This window comes from Bos mutus, chromosome 10 (genome assembly GCF_027580195.1).
Source record: "Bos mutus isolate GX-2022 chromosome 10, NWIPB_WYAK_1.1, whole genome shotgun sequence".
Lineage (NCBI taxonomy): Eukaryota > Metazoa > Chordata > Mammalia > Artiodactyla > Bovidae > Bos > Bos mutus.
Window position 1 is genome coordinate 63,976,563 of NC_091626.1, and position 13,933 is coordinate 63,990,495.

The 13,933-nt window shown below is 41.1% G+C and overlaps 1 long non-coding RNA gene across 1 annotated transcript in view; it reads left to right on the forward strand.

Annotated features, from left to right (window-relative positions):
• Positions 1–1,992, forward strand: part of LOC138989528 (uncharacterized) — a 48,977-nt gene extending 46,985 nt beyond the window's left edge. The window contains exon 4 of the long non-coding RNA XR_011465818.1: positions 309–1,992. This is a non-coding gene — a long non-coding RNA (uncharacterized lncRNA). The remainder of the gene's footprint in view (positions 1–308) is intronic.
• The last annotated feature ends 11,941 nt before the right edge of the window (positions 1,993–13,933 follow it).

Below are 13,933 nucleotides of genomic sequence, written 5' to 3' on the forward strand. Positions count from 1 at the left end.
AGGGAGGCTTGGCGTGCTGCAATTCATGGGGTCGCAAAGAGTCAGACACGACTGAGCAACTGAACTGAACTGAAGCCACTTAGCATACCCTGGAACAATGGGCCAGTTGTTTTTTTTGTGTGATTTTGAAACTGTTCTATAGCAGCACTGATGCCATGGTCTAGTCTGATAACCACATATGCCATGAGGGAAAAATTAATTGTATTCAGAGATTCCTTTCTCATTGGGTGGAATCTCAAAATCAGCAGCTTCACCACATGTCCTTTTGTAGAACTGCCCTGAAGACTGATTTTCCTATTTCTCTCCAGGAACCTCCCAGTGAACGATGGCCAACTGCCAGATGCTGAATGCCACAGAGAGAGACTCACCCTTCCCACCAGCCCTGGCCCTCTTGCCAAAAACACTCCGGGAAACTCCCTCTGAAGTCATGCATATCTCTCTGGACTGTAACCCTACCTGTGCGTGATCATGGCCACAGCTGGGGACAGCAATTGAGGGGTATACATCTGCTACATAAAGACTGCAGGCATAAATCTTCATTTTAATGAGACTTAAAAGATGGACTGCTCTGATTAATACCGGCAACTGGTGTTTCTAAGGGTGGACTACATCCACTGTTTGCCTACCTTGCCCCAATTACCTGGTGCCCGGGATAAGCTACTAGTTTGAACAAGCCTTCTCAGACTTACTGTACTCCTTTTTCTTGACAGTAACCTTCCCTCATGTATTTTTAAGTGAGAGAGAATGTCAAGATCAAACTTACATCAAACTGGCTGAGGTAACCCAATTCAAAAGCAGCTTTTCCCTAAATCTGTAACTTGGCATTAGGGCTTGTTTCCTGCCCCAATCTTATTGCATAATCAGGATATTTGGCAGTTTTGTTTGTAAAAAAGAGCCTGGTTTAGCCGCAGCGGGTAGGCAAGTTTGCCACGTGCTCCTGCTGGCCGAACCAGCCCTTTCGACTGCAGATGGAACAGTACAGTCCAACTAGTTCTATATGTCATTATCATAAGCAGAGAGCCCCCATCCTCCCCCTTTCTTTGTCAACAACCACCTTGCATTTTAGCACGTGTTTATATCTTGGATTGAATAAGAAGATCAAGCCAACAATTACTCCTCAGATACATGGATTCATTTCAGCAAACACTTATTGATCACTGGCAATGTCACAGAAACTCAACTAAGATGAAATATATGTAGTCCTTCATCTCAAAGAGTTCAGCTCAGTTGCTCAGTTGTATTCAACTCTGCAACCCCATGGACTGCAGCATGCCAGACTGCCCTGTCCATCACCAACTCCTGGAGCTTGCTCAAACTCATATCCATCAAGTCGGTGACGCCATCCAACCATCTCATCCTCTGTTGTCCCCTTCTCCTCCTGCCTTCAATCTTTCCCAACATCAGGGTCTTTTCTTCTTCACCTTCCCATCAGGTGGCCAAAATAATGGAGCTTCAGCTTCAGCATCAGTCCTTCCAGTGAATATTCAGGACAGATTTCATTTAAGATGGACTGGTTGGATCTCCTTGCAGTCCAAGGGACCCTCAAGAATCTTCTCCAACACCACAGTTCAAAAGCATCAATTTTTCAGTGCTCAGCTTTGTTTATAGTCCAACTCTCACATCCATACGTGACTACTGGAAAAACGATAGCTTTGACCATACGAACATTTGTCAGAAAAGTAACGTCTCTGCTTTATAATATGCTGTCTAGGTTGGTGATAGCTTTTCTTCCCAGGAGCAAGTCTTTTAATTTCATAGCTGCAGTCACCACCTGCAGTGATTTTGGAGCCCAAGAAAATAAAGTCTGTCACTGTTTCCATTGTTTCCCCATCTATATGCCATGAAGTGATGGGACTGGATGCCATGATCTTAGTTTTTTGAATGTTGAGTTTTAAGCCAGCTTTTTCACTCTCATCTTTCATTTTCATCAAGAGGTTCTTCAGTTCCTCTTCGCTTTCTGCCATAAAGGTGGTGTCATCTGCATATCTGAGGTTATTGATATTTCTCCTGGCAATCTTGATTCTAGCTTGTGCTTTATCCAGCCCAGCATTTTGCATGATGTACTCTGCGTGTAAATTAAATAAGCAGGGTGAAAATATACAGCCTTGATGTACTCCTTTCCCAATTTGGAACTATTGTTCCATGTTCAGTTCTAACTGCTGCTTCTTGATCTGCATGCTCAACAGGCAAGTAAGTTGGTCTGAATTAGGCACAGAAATACTTACTTAGGTAAGTACAGATTAGTGAACTAGAATACAGAAAATTCCAAATGCAATCCAGAGATATAAAACAATGAAAATATTCTTTAAATGGTTAAAGCATATGGGAAAAAAGTAAAAAAGTCTCACATATATCTATTTGGAAATCTAGAAGGAGATTATAGACAGAATGATGAAAGGTCAGTGTTCAAAGAGATACTAGCTAAGGATTTTCCAAACATTAGGAATTAAAATTAAAAAACAAGTAGAATAAATAAAAGGAAATCTGCAAATAATCCCATCAAAATGAAACTATGAATATCAAAATGGAGAATCTTAAAAGCACCTAGAGAGAAAAGACACATTCCTTGAAGAAAGAGCAATTATAATGACCTTAGCATCCCACAACACTATTGGAAACCAGAAAAGACTGGGATTGTTACCTTCAAGCAGTACGTAACTGTCAACCTAGTATCATATGCCCTCAAAGCATATAAAACAATTTCGGCTGTGATAAGAATTGTAACCGAGTTGTAAATAAGGAGCTCTGAGAAAGCTAATGAAGGAACAGTTGATTCTGCACTGTAGCAGAGCTGAGGAGTGATCTAGATTTGGGCCCTGATGGATGGACAGGATTTAGGCAGCTGGGGGAGTGGGGCTGCAGGGCAGCTAGTTTTAGGATGCTTTGTTCAAATAAAAAAAAGGCCCTACCTCAAAGGCAATGCTGCTCCATGCAAGGTGCCCAGAGTGTAGGCTCTACCTGAGATGCCAGCCCTCCCTTGACTCTTCAGCTCTGAGCCCTTACACAGGGCACCATCTGAACATAGGTATCTTGCTGCCTTGTGCAGAGGCACTCCAGACAGAGAAATCTGAGCAAATTATTCCAAGAACACATGGAAGTTCTAGTATGTTCAAGCCATAGGAAACAATGGAAAGACTCTGGTATCTCCATCCAGTAAGTATGTCTTCTTCCTGGTGTTCAAGCTCGTGCACTGGACTGCATAGAAGAACAGTTGTTTCTGTGAGCAGGAAAGGCAGCAAAGTGAGAAGGCTAATCAGGAACTTCAAGGTGGATGAGGCTCTTCTAGAATACAAAAGACATGGTAAGGCTACCTACCACACAGAACTGGTGTGCAAATTAAATGAAATAATACATTAAAGATACCTGACATACAGTAAATGAAAGAACGGTGAACTAGCATAGTCATCATTACTTTCAAAGTATTTATTAAATTTTTTTGTTGTTTAGTTGCTAAGCTGAGTCCAACTCTTTTGTGACCCTGTGGACCCCACTATGGGATTTCCTAGGCAAGAATACTGAAGTGCATTGCCATTTCCTTCTCCAGGGGATCTTTGCCACCCAGGAATCGAACCCAGGTCTCCTGCATTGGCAGGCGGATTCTTTACAACTGAGCCACCTGGGAAGCCCCATTTATTAAATTAATTACATGCAAAAGTGAAATCACATGATTGGACAATCCTTTGATAGGGACGTTCTTTTTCATGTTAATGCAGAGTTTCCAGAGCCTTCTCTGTGTAAGTTTCTGAGGGTAAAAAGATGAAAAACACCTGAGATGATGTTTTTTGGGGGGTGAATATTCTTTTCTCACCTTTTCCTGGTAATATTTGTTACTGTAAGATGTCTCTAATAAGATGTTGGTTAGCAGGTATCAAAAAACCTTATTTAATTAAGTCTCTTAATCCTTTTGGGTCTCAGTTTCCTCCACTTCAAAGCCAGATGGTTTGGCTAGTTGATCTTCAGGGCTCCTTCTGGAACTAACAGTGTATGGTTATAGAATCACAGGGATTTGGCTGTTCGTAAAGACTCTCACTTCTGTTTCAGCGGCTTTTCTCCCCACTCATCTTGTCATGGACTGGGAAAGCCTATAGGAAATTCATGTTTTAAAGCAATATTTATTTATTTTGGGCCATGCTGGGTCTTCGTTGTCATGCGGGCTTTTCTCCAGTTGTGGTGAGTGGGAGGGCCACTCTCTAGTTGCGGTGCATGGGTTTCTCTTGTGGAGCTTCTCTTGTGGAGCTTCTCTTGTGGAGCATGGGCTCTAGGGCACACGGGCTCCAGTAGTTACAGCACAGGGGCTCAGCAGTTGCAGCCTGCAGGCTCTAGAGTACAGGCTCAGTAATTGTGGCACATGGGCTTAGTTGCCTCATGGCATATGGGATCTTCCAGGACCAGGGATTGAACCCATATCCCCTGGATTGGCAGGGGGATTCTTTACCACTGGTCCACCAGGGAAGTCTAAAACTCATTTTTGAGGTCACAAAAGAGGAAGAACTCAGACCCCTCAACCCAGACCCAACTACTACCTTTACAAAAGGGCAGAGAGTTCTCTGCAGACCTGGAAAGCGAGCATGTGATTCTCAGGAAGGCTGGTGGGCCTGAGGTCTCTATGGAGGCCCAGCTGTACCCCTCATCCAAATCAGACTGGCTATGGGTTCAGATCAGGAACAAAAAGATGCTTTTAGGCTGGGACCTAAAGAAGAACTATTCAGCCTCTTGTTGTTTTATAGAATAGCCCAGTTTCTCCCAGCACAGAGAAAAACTATGAAGAAATTCACTGAGGCTTGGATGGTCAGTTGGATAGTCACAAATCCTTGCTTTCTCCCTGGGTCCATTAAACAAATAGGAAAATAAACAGTTAATCAAAGCTGAGCCAGCTCAGGCTCTTAAAGCATTTCAATGTGGTTATTATATTATCGCTGAAGTTTTCAAGCACATTGCATTAAGAAGGGGGGAAAACCCAATTAAAACGAACATCTCTGAGAAGCTGCTTCACCCCAGGCTGTGGGTTCCCTGAAAGCCAACACTGACAATCAAGAGCTCCCAGGCACACAGATACCCCCACTCCCTGGCAGCTGCACAAGCATTGTTCACTAAAGCACTTTAGAAAGCCATTTAGAAATCCGGAGAGTAAGGCCTAAGGGAAGCTAGGACTCAGCAACTCCTTGCCAGGACCAAGAAGAGCTGGCTCTCCTCCTGGCCTGCGCCAGCACCACCCAAGGCAGAAAGAGCCTGTGGAGTGCCTAACAAAGATAGGCCATGCGTCCAGATTCTCTTGCTCTCTCCCATCTGTCATCAGCCCCACAAGTGTGGGCTAGAATTTGATGAAATGGCTTATCACATATATTGCTAACAACTGAATTGCGACAGATTGTCCCAGGAAAAACAGGAGAGGAAAAACTGAACGAAAACAGAATCCCCATTTCATTTCATGGCAACCGTGAACCAACAAATTCTTCATGTATCAATGTGGGGATGTGTCTCAGACCTTCCCAGGCTCAGGCAGCCCTCAAGAAGACTCTTAAGAGGGTCAGATGTTCACAAAATTATCATTAAATCTCTTGACGGTGGGGCCAGCACTGACCAGGAAAAACATTCTGTCAGACAAAAACTCACACCAAGGGGAAAAAAACTTAATAACTTGAAGGGGATTCTCCTTCCACTGTACCCCATACACTCACCTACAAAGTTTTCTCCACAAAAGCAATCACTTTGCTATTCTCTGCTAGAGGGAGATAAGCCAGGTTCTAGCATGCTAGAGAATGCTGAGGAGACATTTCCCTGTTTGTTTAGTAAAGCGGGGGGCTGCTTCAAAGGGCCTTAGCAAAGAGAGATCTTTTGTATTCTCTCTCTTGAAAGTTGGTGACAGAGGCTGTAGAGGGTCAGGTATTCGGAGAGAAGGGTATGGCATGAAGCCACATAGGAAAACCAATTACTGGTGCTGGAAGTCATCTGGATCTTTGGCCTAATCAGGTCCAGAAGGACTACATGTGCAGGGTAAACTGGTGAGGTTTCAGCCTTTGATTTCATGAAACACAGGGGGTTTTTGTTCATACGTTTTTGGAGGTAAGAGTCTGCATCATTTTTGGCAGCCACAAACCTTGCCATATGCTGAGAGAGAGTGAGGGTTGAATTACACACTGCCCAATCTTTTGGTGTATCACAGCTGAGTCACATCCATTCTGACACCCAGAGAATATAAATAGAAAGATTTGGGGAGAAGAAATACAAAATCTATGTCTTGGACTTTTCCAACTTCTTTCTGGGCTATGCTGTTTTTCTTAGCTGTCTTGGCTATAAGAAAACATCAGAGGAAGAAGAGCCTTTGCCCAGACTTTTGAATATTTCTGATATACAAGATTAGGAGACCTGGGTTGAAAACAGAGAACTAGGTAGAATGTGTGTTTCCTAGGCCAAGGGTGGGAAGAAGGGAGAGATGCTTATGGCCACTGGCCATCAGATTGAAGTCCTTTGGTGTTAATCCCATTCTGGTGCCTTCGTGATCTTACTAAATACAGGGAAGCCAGAGTCAATCCAGTGATTCTTGCAGCAGGAATCAGAGCTCAGAAAACATCAGGGTGCAAGACCAGACACTGTTGAATTCTTTTTTGCACTCTGTGTCTTCCTGACAGAACGATGCATTACTTTGTTGGCTTTCTTGCTGTTCTTCTGAGGTGAACCTAGAGTTTCAACATGCTTCTTACCAAAATGATTACACTTAAGAAGGCTGGCATAGAGCTACCCTGAAGGAGGCTGCCTCGGAGGCAGGAGAACCAACCAGAGATGTTTACTTCCAAGCCATAGACATTAGGTAACCTGGGAGAGTCAACATGTTAACTATGTAAAGAAATATTTCTTAAGCAGCCACTAGAAGAGTATAAATTTAAAAGGCATAGTTCCTGCCCTGGGGAGCTTATGATATTTGTTGGAATGAATGGGAAGGGAAGGCAGGAGATAAATATTTAGCAATTAGAACAGAGTAAAACTTGAGGCAAGCAAAGCCAGAGGCTCTCTGGGTGTTTGTCAAGGTGAAATCAGAAAGAGAAGCAACTCACAAGGCCATTTAGCCTGTTAGGTGCGAGTTTCAAGATTAGTCTTCATTTTGGATGTCTAATTTAATTATCACTACAATGGCTTCCTCGGGGACTCAGTGGTAAAGAATCTGCCTGCGATGAAGGAGACGCAGGCAGGAGACTTGGGTTTGATCCCTGGGTCATGAAGATTCTCTGGAGAAAGAAATGGCAACCCACTCTAGTACTCTTGCTTGGAAGATCCAAATCCCTGGGGTCACAAAAGAGTCGGACATGACTGGGCAGCTAAACAACATGATAATGGACAATCCAAAATTATTATTTCTCAAGGTATGGAAACTCTTGACAGGGCTTAGAAAAAAGAGGCATAGGTGCATGTGTGTTTTAGAGAGACAGACAGACAGAGAGACAGAAAGGGAGGAAAGGAGGGGGGAGAGGGGAAAAGGGAGAGAGAGAAGGAGAGAGAAAAGAAGAGAAAGAAAAGTTCGGAAGAGGAAAGGAAGGGGAGACTGGGGAGGGAAACACAGGCATTACGATGAAAACGGGATCTCCAGCTTAGGTCACCATCCCCCCCGCCAGAAGCTACTAAGTGCTTTCTACCAATATCAGAATTATTATAGTCACTGTCATCCACAAATGCTTCCGAGTTCTCTAAATGTATCAGAAGCGGTTGTTATACTTCACAGAATAAGCTAAATTAAAAAGATCCTTGCACCTGGCCCTGCGGGAGGCCTCCGTAGGCTGTCTGATGGTGCGAAGATTGCAGCACACACAAATAGAGGACAGCCAGGCTGCCTCAGGGCAGGGCCTTGGGAAACTTGACTTTTCAGGTGCTCAGATAGAGCACTGAGTTTGTTTCTATATTCATCAGAGTGGAGACAGATAGAAAAGATTAATTATGTCATTAAGTAGCAATTATCAGGCACATTTAATGCACTGTATATTTATGGCAATTTTCTAAAGCAATTTTGCATCATTATCTTATTCCGACAACTGAGATTTTTATATGTTTTTCTGAAATTTACTAGTTCTACAAGTACCTTAATGTAACTTCTTTAACTTAATTATATCCTCAATATAGGAGGAAAGGGCAGAAAATATCAAAGCTCTAAGTGCTTAGATTTAGACGTTCATCCTCTCTCTGTCTCTCTCTCTTTCTTAGTATTATGGCACAGGAAGTAAAGCTAGATCAAAGCCTCCACGTGAAGATCACAGAATAAAGGTATTTCAGATCAACTTCCTTCTTTAAAGCCAAATACAAATTTTAAAGAACTAGAAATAGAAAAATGAAAAACTGTACCTTATTTAATGAAACTAGGAGATACTTACAACTCTAAACCTCAGTCTTGAGGAATGGAGGCCAAGCAGACTGAAAACAGGACCAAAATGAGGGAAGACCAAAGGACAGACACAGATACCTACAGATCTCGGACAGGATAGATTTCTCCAAAAGGGGAATGGCTGGTGATTTGGAGAAACCTGTCCCTGGATGTTCTCATGCCTCAGTGAATTAGATGGGAAAGTCTTTTGAAACAATGCATTTAAAAGGAAGTTTTTACCACCTCATCCCTCCTCTATCATTAAATGACTGGCTTGGTTAGAAAACCTCTATTCAGAATTAAGTAATAATCGGGAGGAAATCAACATGCAAAAAAAGTTGAAGGCTACTGGTTTAGAGCATGAGGCTTAGAATGTGAAAGACCTAGGTTAAAATACTTAAAGAGTCTGCCTAGCAACCATTTGAGAAAATGACTAGCTTTTAGTCTAAGGTTCAGCCTCACGAGAGGCAATCCTCATGAGTTGGCCAAGGGAAACAGATTTACAGGAAGGGCAGTACGTGATGAGCTCTTAGCTGTGGCAAGGTTAGCTGACTCTGGTTTGTCAGGCTGAGCCTCGCCTCCAGTCCAGGGACCTCAGGGGACTGTCTCCCCAACTTTGGCAACAGCAGAATTAAGGTGGGACTCTGTAGCTGACTTTACTGCTGTGCTTTTCTGCTCTGGAATGCTTTAAATCCACTCTGTGATTCAAGAGGGTCCCTTGTAAATGGCCCCAAAGAATTTTTAGTAAACCTAAGTCATCAAAATGCAGCCCAGGTATGTGTGGAGGCCTGGCTGCACACCAGCTAAAAAGGCCCTAAAAGCCAGCTCAGGTGACTTTCGTCACAAGCTCACTAAAGAGAGGAAAAAAAGAAGAGCTGCCTTCTCATTTAAATTATCACCCCAAACTAATTCTTTCCTATGTTGCCTAAATTGCAGGCACAATTCCATGCTGACCCTTTATCATGGCTTTAGCACCTCAGCTACACTGGAGGAAATATCACTGAGTTTTAGGTAAAAGTTAATAAAGAAAAGAACCAAATTCCCATGCACAGTCTACATAATAATAATGATAATCATTTTTTTAAAAAGATTTCTTAGGTATCTATCTAGGAGAAGGCAATGGCACCCCACTCCAGTACTCTTGCCTGGAAAATCCCATGGATGGAGGAGCCTGGTAGGCTGCAGTCCATGGGGTCGCAAAGAGTCAGACACGACTGAGCAACTTGACTTTCACTTTTCACTTTCATGCATTGGAGAAGGAAATGGCAACCCACTCCAGTGTTCTTGCCTGGAGAATCCCAGGGATGGCGGAGCCTGGTGGGCTGCTGTCTATGGGGTTGCAAAGAGTCAGACATGACTGAAGTGACTTAGCAGCAGCATAGATATCTAAGTATACCCAAGTATATAGCTGGTGATCAAATCTAGGTCTGTCCAATTTTGAAGTTCTAGAATATGGCCTGGGGTTGAGTACTGGCCCTATCACTTACTTATCCTCTGACTTTCACCAAGTTCCTTAAACTTTCTGGGCCTCAGTTTCTTCACCTGCACAATGGGACTAATACCTATTTTATTGAGTTATTGCACTGGTTAAATACAACATATATAATATGTAAAGTAATATTAACAGTGCTTTAAACATTGTATGCAGTCAATCTGTGTTAACAATTGATTGCTGCTTTTTCTTTTTTTAATGTGGTAAAATACACAACATAAAATTTACCATGTCAACCGTTTTTTTATTTATTTTTTAACTTTACAATATTGTATAGGTTTTGCCATATATCAACATGAACCATTTGTAAGCATACAGTCCTGAAGCATTAAGTATATTCACATTGATGTACGACTACCACTACCATCCACCTCTAGAAATTTTTCATCTGATCAAAGTGAAACCCTGTACCCAGTAACTCCCATTCCCTCTTACCTCTAGACTCTGGCAACTACTGTTCTACTTTCTGTCTCTACGAATTTGGCTATTCTAGGTACTTCATATAAGTGAAATAGTATTTGCCCTACTTTGTTTGACTTTTTTTTTTTTTTAAACAAGTAGGGCTGTGTCTTTTTGGCTGTATGGCCCATAGTAGCCTCTTTGACAACACTCTGCCCCCACAAAAATCTTGGTTCTTCAGGGCTTTCTAAGAATGGCCCACCACCGTTGCAACGCTTCTATGGGAACAGTGCTAAAAGTGCACACAGGATAGATTCAGGTCAGGAGTATGGGATTTCCGAAACAACTGATTGGTCTAACACACTATTTTATGTTTAGAATAAGGGCCATAACCCACCTTTCTAGCTTTACCTAACCAAATTACAGTGAAACCCAAGCCATCTAAATCCTTGAATGAACAATTACTTTTAGGTATGTCTTCTGGATCATTGACAATTTAGACGTATAACCATCAACATTTTAATTTAAAATATTTTAAAAATAAATACTTTTAAATGTATTATATCCTTATAATACATTTATATAATACAAATGTATTATATCCTTATAATACATTTATATAATACAAATGTATTATATCCTTATACAAAAATCTTGTTTTTTTTAAAAACACCATGTGTTCAATAGTTTTCAGTTTTACCTCAAGCCTCAGGAACATTACAACTAATATCAGGTATCATATATGCTTCAATACAATAGGATCTACTGAAGTTAGTTGAATCTTAATCCACCACTAAATAATCCCAAAGTGCTATGTTTTTTGATCTTTTCTTTGCATTAAATTAATAGGTTTTTTTTTTCCTTTGACTGAATTCCTTGTTATAAGATCTCTAACGAGCTCTTCCCTCAAACATTAGTGCCACTGCTAAGAGCAGATTTAAGTCTTTAGGGGCCTGAAATCGACACTGCTGAGCAGGAGGAAAGGAGAAGCTTTTTAAGAAAAGAATACAAAATGACAAGTACAAAATTGGATATCAAATTGAACAGTGTAAATATTCCTGGAAGACACTCCCACTCTAGGTCAACTAACAAGACACTCCCACTCTAGGTCAACTAACAAGACACATGTGTGTGACTTAGTCATGTCCGACTCTTTGGACCCCATGGACTGTGGCCCGCCAGGCTCCTCTGCCCATGGAATTCTCCAGGCAAGAATACTGGAGTGGGTTGCCATTCCCTTCTCCAGGGGATCTTCTAGACCCAGGGATCAAACCTGCATTGCAGTCAGGTTCTTTACTGTCTGAGCCACCAGAGAAGCCCAACAAGACACATAAGTGACTGTAAAATATACAAATATATCTCAATAAACCCTAATCAAATTCACTTAACTGGAGCTCAGAAATGCCTGCAGTCACTCCAGTGCTATCTGACAGGAGGTGAAACATGGAGGACAAGTCAGAGTGGCAACAGGCAAACCTAATCAACTGTGGCTAACACATTTTATCTTTACAAATTTTAGCAGCCTTATGATCTGGTGAGCACATTAATGGAGTTTATGACTATGTATCTGCTTCTGTAGTGATCTGATGCAGGACTACTTCCTGCTCATCTATTATGAGCTAGAAAACCAGAGAGCTAGCCTTGATAGAGCTGTGTATGACTTGAGAAAGCACCGGTTCCGAATAAAGCCTGAGGGCATTTCCTTGCAGTAAAGCATATGACTTCTGGGCACAGAATTTGAGACATGAGCACAAAATGTTTCTGGTTTATCTCTTATTTCTGTTTCACCAGGTAAGGAAAAACTAGTCAAACTGTTAGGGTCACTTTTGCTAAGGGCATTCTCTTAGTATAAATAGTTTTGATTATGACTTACATTAAGGTAAACATGACTATATATGGTTGGTATTATTTTCACTTGAGAAAATCCAAGACTTTGCCCCTTTAGGTTTCTAATAAAAGCCAAAAATGGTTACTTGTATGGCCCTTTGTTCTTTCTTACCACCGATTTCTTTTTATGTTTTTATTTTGAAATAATTTTAGACTTAAAGAAAAGTTACAAAAATAGCTCAGAGTTTCCTGATATACTTCACCCAGATTCCCTAACATTAACATCTTGCATAACCATACCACAACTACCAAAACCAGGAAATTAACATTAACACAATACTACAAACTAATCTATAGACAAGTAGGAAAACTGGGCAAATCCAAATAAGATGTGGTTCAGGATTCAATCCAGGATTCCGTATGTATTGCACTTGACTGTTACCTCCGACTTGTTACAGTTCCTTAGTCTTTTTTGACACTTTTGAAGTGTGGTGGGGGTGGTGGTTTAGTCGCTAAATTGTGTCCAACTCTTGCGATCCCATGGACAGAGGAGCCTGGCAGGCTACAGTCCATGGGATTCTCCAGGCAAGAACACTGGAGTGGGCTGCCACTTCCTTCTCCTTTGAAGTGTACTAGCCACTTATTTTGTGGAATGCCCTTCAATTTTGGTTTGTCTGATAATTTCTCATAATTATGTATTATTTTTGCAAACATACCACAGAAGTATGCTGTGCCCTTCTCAGTGTACCATATCAAGGTGTACCCAATATCCATATGTCTTATTACTGGTGATGTTAACTTTAGTGATTTAGTTAGGATGACATCTGTCAGGTTTCCCACTGAAAAGACATTAATTTTCCCTGTAGGAGAGAAAGTTTTAGGAGAGAAACTTTAAAATTATGCAAATAATCTTTATTTCTTATTATAATTTTATCCAATAATTTTAGCACACAGTGATGGTTCTTGCCTGCAACAGCTATTATTCTTTGTGTAATAGTGATTTTTATTTCCATCACTTCTTCTACATTTATTAATTGGAATCCTATTGCAAGGAAGAGTGGTCCTTTTTCACCCATGTAATTGTTCATTCCATTAATTATATCAATTTGGACTCATAGATATTTTATTTCATGGGGTATAATCTGTTAGTATCACTATTTTATTGCTCAAATTGTCCCAGTTTTTACCATGTAGAGCTCGTTCAAGTTTCTGTATCTGAGCATGTCCCCCTCAGTTTCTGAGTACTTCTTACTTTCTGGCCCCACAAGATATTCCACACTATCTTATATTTTCTCTGACTTCATCTTGGCATCAGCTAGTTCTACAAGGAACTCAGGTTCCTTTTTTGAAGTATTGGGTATTTAGGACCCAAGATTCAGGTGCTAAGTTTGCTCACTGCTACTGGGATATCATGTATAGGAAATATGAGCTAGAAAACATTGGCATCTACATTACACATACATATACAATCTATTTACTTCATCTTATCCATGTATGTATGTATACATATATATGTAATCTATATTATATAATATGTATATATATCGAAGAGTCATCAAGTTATGCTGAAACCTTCTGCTCTAACCACTGGGTTAATTATGGCTTCCCCTCTTCTTTATTTGTAACTTTTTTCTATTAATTACTTTGAGAAGTGCAGTGGTGTGGTTTAGTCTCTCAGTCATGTCCAACTCTTGCGACCCCATGGACTGTTGCCCACCAGGCTCCTCTGTCCATGGAATTTTTCAGGCAAGAATACTGGAATGGGTTGCCATTTTGATAAGTGTAGCTCTCTTTACTCACAATGTATTTATTTTTTGTTCAATCTCAATAGACACATAGTTTTAGCATTGCTAAACCACTGCCCCATG